This window comes from Polyodon spathula, chromosome 13, assembly GCF_017654505.1.
Source record: "Polyodon spathula isolate WHYD16114869_AA chromosome 13, ASM1765450v1, whole genome shotgun sequence".
In the NCBI taxonomy this organism is placed as follows: domain Eukaryota; kingdom Metazoa; phylum Chordata; class Actinopteri; order Acipenseriformes; family Polyodontidae; genus Polyodon; species Polyodon spathula.
In genome coordinates this window covers 27321059-27330434 of record NC_054546.1, presented here as the reverse complement: position 1 = coordinate 27330434, position 9376 = coordinate 27321059, and positions in this window count along the sequence as shown.

Here is a 9376-nt window from a genome sequence, read left to right as displayed (position 1 = left end):
TTACATTATTTTCTCCAGTAGATGTCAGCATTGTCCATACTGTGTATGAAATTAAGAGATATGTTGTAATATAGATTCTTCAAACATATTTCACACATATACACATATAGTTCATGTTGAGAAATAGTTAATATATCTCAAAGTGTTTTCTTTATTGTTGTGCTCTCTAATATTCCATGGCAAAAGCACAGTAAATTGTAGTAAAGCTCAGTGAAAGAAATAATGCATGGTAAGGAGACGATAATGCCCCTTCTCAAAGTTTACTGCTTTGGTATCCTCCTGGTAAAAGCACATCACAGTGTAGTAGAGCACAGAGAACATCATGAACCAGCCCCTTCTCAAAGTTTACTGCTTTGGTATCCTCCTGGTAAAAGCACATCACAGTGTAGTAGAGCACAGAGAACACATGAACCAGCCCCTTCTCAAAGTTTACTGCTTTGGTATCCTCCTGGTAAAAGCACATCACAGTGTAGTAGAGCACAGAGAACACATGAACCAGCCCCTTCTCAAAGTTTACTGCTTTGGTATCCTCCTGGTAAAAGCACATCACAGTGTAGTAGAGCACAGAGAACACATGAACCAGCCCCTTCTCAAAGTTTACTACAGTTTCTGCACATTCATTTTCTTTCTTTCTTTCTTTCTCTTTCTTTCTTTCTTTCGTTATTTAGAAGACAATTATAGCTATTATTATTATTATTATTATTATTATTATTATTATTATTATTATTATTATTATTGTTCCTGATGACTACAAAAGATTTAGGAGTAGTTTTTCGAGATTTACAATTTTACTGTAAATACAGTATAATTGTAAATCTCGAAAAACTACTCACTTCTAAATCTTTTGTAGTCATCTTTGTATTACTTTAGTATAAATACATGTTAATTTGAATTCATATGTTGTTTTTTTTCTGACTTTATGTGAACGAAAAGACACATTTGCCCGTTTTCCCACTGGAAATAGTGATATTTTGAAATATCACTGTCCTGGTCACAAAAGCAAAGTTTGTGGGGAATAATAGCCATTTTCTATACTTTTGAGGCATAAGCAATTAGGAAATAACACTTACAACCCAGGAACAAAAATTGTGTTACATAGTGTTATCCAATGCCCTAGTTAGACCCCACCTAGAACATTGTGTGCAGTGCATGAGCTGTGAGGCCAGGTGAAAAAAACTAAATCACTTCATCCTAGAAAAAAAATGGAAAGAGGGGACTTGATTGAAATCTTTAAAATCACAAATGGTCTAGATAAAGTTAAAGTAAGACACTACTTTAAATAGAGCACAGAGAGAAAAACAAGTGGAATCTGAGTAGAAGTAAGTTTAAGCACTTGTTTTACACAGAGCTATACATGCATAGATGAGCCCACCAGGTGAAGTAGAAGGATTTAAAACACAGGGAACATTTTAAATAAAGACAAGATTCTGTGCTTTTTAATGAGTTGCACCCCTAGTAGGGGAGAATGGGGCGCTAATAAGGGCCTTTCTCATTCTTAGATTTTTCTTATGTTATTATATTTTTTTTAGAAGGAGATGGTGATTATTATTATTATTATTATTATTATTATTATTATTATTATGTGTCAAAAAAAAAAATATATATATATTATATATATCTATATATATATATATATATATCTATATATATATATTATATATATACGAATGTACACACATGTGTTGTCATAGTATATACAAATACTACTACTGATGCACAAAAGATAACACATTATTAAAAGAAAAAAAAAATATTATGAGGTTTTGTAAAACATTTACTTACATATGGTGCACAATGTATAACTGGTATTATTATGGTATTATTATTATTATTATTATTATTATTATTAAGAACAGTATACAAACATGTTGTTGTACAAATGTCGCATTTCACATTAAGGTCCTATGCATCCGTACCCAATGTAAACCAATATGCAGTGTAGATAATTTTAAACAGTTCGAAATGAGGACTCATGCACCGCGTCTGCTCTCTGCTGGAAATTACGTGGTCTTGCAGCAGTGTGACTACCACAACGCCAATTTGATAGGAACATTTCGTGGTAGCTTTGTAAGCACTGTACAGCAATGAGTGTTTTTCAGGATTTCGTATTGAAGCCAAAATTGGCATTTTACAAGTGCAAACCATGTTTAGCTGCCATAAAGTGGGACTTTAGCAGCCAATGAAAATGAAGAGTATGTAAAGAATGGTGTTCACTTGGCATTCTGTGCCTGCTATAAATTAACACTTTGCCATCATTAATCCATTTAAATAATATTGAAATGTATTCAAATGAAGAAAAGAGCTTGGAATTGGGCAGGGATCTGGAATACTAAGTGGGCGCAAACATTAGAATGAGATGTAAGGATTTTGTCTTGCACTTGGTAATTGCTTACTCTCCAAAAGCTTTGCATCTCCTCTGACAAGGTGCAAACCATTGTAGAAGCAAGTAATTAAGAGCTGTATAAAACCACACACCTTCAGAGACCTGTCATTGGCCTCAGTTTGGCTGCTGTGGTGCACTTCCTGATGCGGTGATGCTTGGCTCTTGTTGAGGAGAGACAGGAACACGTTTAGAGGAGAAGGCCAAGATGGAGAAGACCCTGCACATTCAATCCTAGGGTCACTGTGTTTAGGATGCCGGAGGATGCGCTGTAAGGCATTATTGTCTCACTCTGCAGATCATCCTACACCTAAGAGCTGAATTTCACCTTTTCATTACCTGGTTAACTGTCCTCCTGGGAACACTGATAGCATTGACTTTCTCCACTATAGAGGACCATATGGCCTCTTTGGTAGCATAACGGATGTTGGCTGAGGCTTTACAAAATAACTAAATTTCACACTGGTGACCTCAGCAGTAAGGAATTCAGTTTCTCAGAAAACTTTGTGACATGTTTTTTTGTTTGGTTTGATTTTCGTGCTCCACAAATCTCATACAGTACCTACTGCTGTCTGTATTCCTAACTCACATTATCTCTGGGCTGTAAGGGTGGCCGCTAAATAGGCGACCCTCACTATCACGATTGCAGCTCATTATATGTATGTGTAGGGTAATTTGCATTGTTTTTAAGCTTACATTGGCCGCTGTGCAAAATAATTGCCTGGCTGCTAGGCAATTTGGATTTTGTAGTCACAATTGTTTGCACTGCGCCTATCCTTAAATCAGCCCTAAGCGTGCTCCCATTTGGTCTACACCCCCATCTGGTGGATATCTGCCACTACTGCAACTACAAAAGTGTAAATATGATTCACACTGTAAAACTTGAGACACTGACCCAAGAACTTAAGGACTAAAAACAAATCAATATCTAAAATGGTTAGAGTGCACATCAATGGTCCTTAGTCTAACTATTTCCAATACAGACTGCAGTAACCACACTGAAAACATGACCATAAAAACATTGCTTTCTTTTTCTTTTTAAGCGTGTAGAGTGATCTGGAAAACTGGTGCAGTCGGTGTGGCTGACTGCCGCAGTTATCACAAACCACATCTCCAGTTACTGAGATATAAAAGACAATGATTTAGTTACACTTGTCTACAGCAGGCAACTGGAACTATAGAGCAGCTCCTGGATTCATAGTCCAGGGATGGTCAAAGTTGATCCTTCCACTCCTGGTCTTTGTTCAAACCTATTCCAAATTGTTTAATTAAATCAATTAAACCTCATTCCAGACCCTGAGGTGGTTCATTGTATCATTTTACTGTGGTTGGACACCTCTATACAGTCAAAGCATATATATATATAATAGCAGGCGAAGGTTAAGGTACAGCGAGAAATAATAAAACAAGAAACTCTACGAAGATAGCAAGGGTTTTAACAACACAATATTACTTCTTATGCGTTCTATGCCCGTAGTTAAAGTTCTAAGACGTTAGTCTTAAATACCATTGTTTTGTGTTTTTTTTGACAAAAAAAAACATTAAAACAACTTGAATTCAATTCTTCAGTTTTTTATTTATAATTTTGAAATAAAAGAATTTGTGAATTTCATCTGTGTATGTACAGTATGTGGGCAGGTGATCAGTGGAGCTACATTTTTACCAAAGTGACACCAGGGCAAAAAATAGGATAGAGTTTCTCAGTGAAGGTGTTAATGAAAGTGTAGAGATCTGGTCTCCACATTTTAAAAGGAGAGCTGCCCTTCCTCATAATCCAGATACACCCCCAGCTTCTGGGGCTTGGGGCTCAGGGGGGGTGGGGTCTGGGGGGCAGTGAGAGCACAGAACTCATTATTTTCTTGATAGAACAATCCCCAGCTGGGGATTCTCAGTGAAACACCAATTCCTCTGATAAGACTCTCTGGTGACTCCTAGTAGCCAGTATATCTCCCCCACCTCCACCTCCAGTAGAGTGTCCCTGAGGTGAAGCCCTCCCTGTCCAGTACACGGATATGCTTTTCAAATCTCTGGATTTTCAGGGAAAGGCTGTTGTTTAGCTCCAGTTCTGACTTGCTTTCCATCCTTAGACAGGATGAGAATTGGGTTTGCTGTATTGGGGTCCAGATCACGTCAACTATGTGGAAGAGAGTGGGGTAAAACATAAAATATAACACACTAAGCATGTCAGATACAAACCCCCTGCTGCATAGATGGAAATGCAAAACCAGAGCCGTCAGTATCATTAAAAAAAATATACTCAGTGCTGAAGAATTTCCTTGTCAAGTGCTAACAGAATAGCATAGTCAATTCTCCAGATTGAGTGGTTTGCAGAAGTATTCATCCCCCTGTAAAGTTTTCACATTTTGTTGGCACCTGAGTGTACTCCACGACGCTTTCAAATTAGACTTTACATGTAGGATCTACACAAACTACTCCACATTGATAAAGTTAAAAAATGCATATATAATATAAACATGTATGATCTGCAGAAAAAAACAGATTCATCTCAGCTGCATAAATATTTAACCCCTTTGCTACTCCAGCCCTAAATCAGCTTAGGTGCAAATGTTTTGTTTGAAAGGTCACAAAATTAGTGAAATGGTTTCATCCTGTGTGTACTCAAAGTGGTTTAAATTGTAGATAATTTCCCTCAGGTATATGAAGACTTTCAAGCTGCAACTCACATAGTGATCCAACAAAGCAACCATGAAGACCAAGGAGGTTTTGAAACAAGTCAGTGATAAAGTGGTAGAGGCACAGAGCAGGAGAAGGGTACAAGAAAATTTCAAAAAGGCACTGATTATTTCTCTCAGCACAGTGAAGTCCATCATCAAGAAGTGGAAGATGCATCATACCACCCAGGCAATACCCAGATCAGGTCACCCTCCCAAACTAAGCAGCCGGGCAAGCAGAAAACTGGTTTGGGATGTCACTCTAAAGTCAACAATAACCTTGAGAGAGCTGCTTCTGTGTCTGAGATGGGAGTCAGTGTTCATACATCAACAATAAGCCGGTCCCTACACAGAAGCCATTAATCAAAAAGCCTAATCTTACAGCATGCATGGAGTCTGCGAAAATGCATGTAGATGATACTGATGACGATGACGCAGACATGTGGAAAAAGGTTTTGTGGTCAGAAGAGACAGAAATTGAACTTTTCAGTCTAAATTCCAACCGTTACGTCTGGTGCAAGCCCAACACTGCACATCACCCAGTCAACACCATCCCAACTGTCAAGCATGTTGGTGGTAGCATCATGTTAAGGGGATGCTTCTCTTCAGCAGGGACTGAGAAGCTTGTCAGGATAGAGGAGAGAATGGATGGAGCAAAGTACCTGCGAATCCTTGAGGAAAACCTGTCTGGGGAGGAAATTCACATTTCAGCAGGACAATGACCCGAAGCACAAAGCCAAAGCCACACTGGAGTGGTTGAACTAGAAGAGAAGTAATGTTCTTGAGTGGCCCAGTCAAAGTCCTGACTTGAATCCAATCAACAATTGATGGCGAGACTTGAAGATTGCAGTCCATCGACGATCCCCAACAAACTTATCAGAACTGGAGCAATTTTCCCATGAAGAATGGCCAAAAATTTCACCATCCTACTGTGCAAAGCTAATAGAAACCTATCCTGCTCCAGTTGTTTGCTTTTCTCGTCGGCCCAACTCACTGCAGCCTTCTCTTTAGCACCAATCAGCTTTCCCACCTCTGTCCTGATCCTTTCAATGGAGGGATTAGCTCAGACAGGACCTGCTCACTTTCAGCCCTTTCCTTCTACGCTGAGAGCTAGTCAGAGGAGGGAGGGTTAGGTGCTAGAAATGCCTTTATAGATTAAACATCTGCAACGTACATATCCTACCATGGAAATCATTAAAGGGATGGACTCCCATTGATTAGCAGTTTGATCCATTCCTGGTTTCACTATGAGTTAATAAGACACACCTGAGCTTGTTAGCTCTACACTGGCTAATCAAGCTGGTAGTAAAACCTGGAATATCCTAACATGCCCCAGTACATATTGGGACCTCTTTTGCATGCCTGCTGCGTTTCATTACATTGTTCTTGTTGCTCAAGTCATTCTCACCTTGAGTGACTCCAAAGCCTGATTCAGTCTCTCCAGCTCTTTCAGTCTCTCAATGAGCTTTTCTATTCCTGCCTCTCTCCCCCAGCTCCTTCTGCACAGAACAAGATGAGCAGAAACAGGTACACAACAAAGGAATATTACTAAAGCAAAAAATTCTGTTCTACTGTTTTTATAATGGTAATGTATATGATTGATTTGGTAAAGCACTGCTCATTTTCATAGAAACAAATTTAATTAAAGAAGAAGAAGAAGAAGCATGCCAGTAAAATTGGCTGAATCGCACTGGCACTCCCGCTAAGGTTGACTGAGACATATCATGAGCCAGATAGCAGCAGGGATGTAGAAATTTGCTCTAATCAACATTTGGGCCGATGGTTCAATCCAGAGAAGCTTGGATGGAAGCATCAGTAACAAGTTGCTTCCGGGGCAATGATGCCTGTATTGTGCACTTGCGTCTGTCACCCAGGTCAACCCTGCTTTTTCAAAAGCAGTGTAAAATTGCAGAGCCGACCCGCGTGACACCGAGTCCTGATGCAGGTAGATTCTAACCCGGGTAGAGCATGCCAGTATGAAACTGGCTTTAAAGGACACTATGACACTTCAGTTTCAATAGCTTACCTGTTTCTTCACTCTCTCTCTCTCACTCGAGACAACTGAATGGTCCGAGTGGTCGCTGCCAAAGCACAGCGTGCAGACACAGCTCTGATCGGTTCTACAGTAAAGTGCCAGCAATCTCTGGTACTGTTTGCAAAGTTTCCACTCAAAATCTCTCAGAGGCTGGACCAGTGTGTGCCTCTTCAACACTGTGGTCTCGTCGTATGGCTGGAGGTGCGCTTCACAATAAGATCCCAGGAAGTCAAACACGACCTGACTTCCCCGCATTTTATGGGCATTCCGGGCTCAGCAGAGACAGGAGTGGGAGCTGGGAATTCCCTTTGTAAAATAATTTCCTGTACAAATCAGGGGTATGACTTTTCTTTAAATTGTAGACATGCATTACAGATGATATGAGATCCCCATACTAGAATAACATGAAAAACAACAAGTTAAATAATGTTTAAATAACAATGGGACTTATTGACAATGCAGTACATACAGTGCCTATAGAAAGTCTAAACCGCCTTGAACTTTTTTCACATTTTATTATGTGCCTCAGAGTTGCATACATTTAAATGAGGATTTTTTTCCACTTTTCTACACCCCATACTCCACACTGTTAGGGGGAAAAAAGATTTTATTGAGAAAATATATATACATTAAAAATACAAAACTGAAAGATGGTAATTGGATAAGTCTCCACTCCCGAGTTAATACTTGGCGGAAGCACCTTTGGCAGCAATTACAGCTGTGAGTCTGTTGGGATAGGTCTATACCAACTTCTACCAACTTTGCACACCCAGATTTGGCAATATTTGACCATTCTTCTTAAAAGAAACTATTCAAGCTCTGTCAAGTTCCTTGGGGAGCGTTGATGGACAGCAATCTTCAAGTCATGCCACAAATGGATTTAGGTCAGGGATCCGACTGGGCCACTCAAGGACATTTACCTTTTTGTTCCTTAGCCACTCCAGTGTAGCTTTGGCTGTGTGCTTTGGGTCGTTGTCATGCTGAAAGGTGAACTTCTGTCCCAGTTCAGCTTTCTTGCAGAGGGCAGCAGGTTTTTCTCAAGGACTACTCTGTACTTTGCTCCATTCATTTCCCTTCTATCCTGACAAGTGCCCTAGTCCCTGCCGATAAGAAACATCCCCATAACATAATGCTGCCACCACCATGCCTCACAGTAGGGATGGTGTTGGGTGATGCGCTGTGTTGGTTTGCGCCAAACATAACGTTTTGCATTTAAGCCAAAAAGTTCCATTTTAGTTTCGTCAGACACAAAACTTTTTGCCACATGGCTACAGAATCTCATGAGTGTTTTTTTTTTGCATACTTCAAACAGGATTCAAGGTTGGCTTTCTTGAGTACTGGCTTCTTTCTTGCCACACTACCATCCGGGCCAGATTTGTGGAGTGCTTGGGACATTGTTGTCACATGCACACTTTGACCAGTCTTGGCCATAAAAGCCTGTAGCTCTTGCAAAGTTGTCATTGGCCTCTTGGTAGCCTCTCTGATCAGTCTCCTTCTTGCTCGGTCATCCAGTTTGGAGGGACGGCCAGATCTAGGCAGGGTCTTGGTGGTGCCATACACCTTCCACTTCTTAATAATCGCCTTGACCATGCTCCAAGGCATATTCAAGGCCTTTGATATTTTTTTATACACATCCCCTGATCTGTGCCTTTCAACAACCTTGTCCCGGAGTTCTTCTGAAAGCGCCTTGGTGCTCATGGTTGAGTCTTTGCTTTGAAATGGAACTACAGGAACAGCTGAATTTATCCTGAAATCATGTGGATCACTACTATTTAACACAAGTGGAGGTCACTTAACTTGCTGTGTGATTTTGAAGGTGATTGGTTAAATTTGAGCTAATTTAGGATTACTATTACAAGGGGGGTGGACACTTATCCAACCAAGCTATTTCAGTTTTTATTTTTAATTAATTTTCTACAAATTTCTGGAATATTTTTTCACTTGGAATTTGTGGGGTAGGATGTGTAGATTAAAAAAAAACAAAAAACAAAAAACAAAAACTATTTTAATGCATTTTAAGTCAGGCTATAAGACAACAAAAGGTGAAAACTTTGAAAGGGGGTGCAGACTTTCTATAGGTAATATATATATATATAGTAAATAGGGTACAGTGTCCTGTAGAAGTCGGCTGAATGAATCTCCTTGAAATTGTAGAAACATGTAACACACATTATATGGTAATAAATGGACCATTCGTTGTTTTTGTTACCATGAACACTGCATTTTAAATTATATTCAAAACCCCCAATGAAATATATATATACATTACATTTTAAGTACATAGCGATA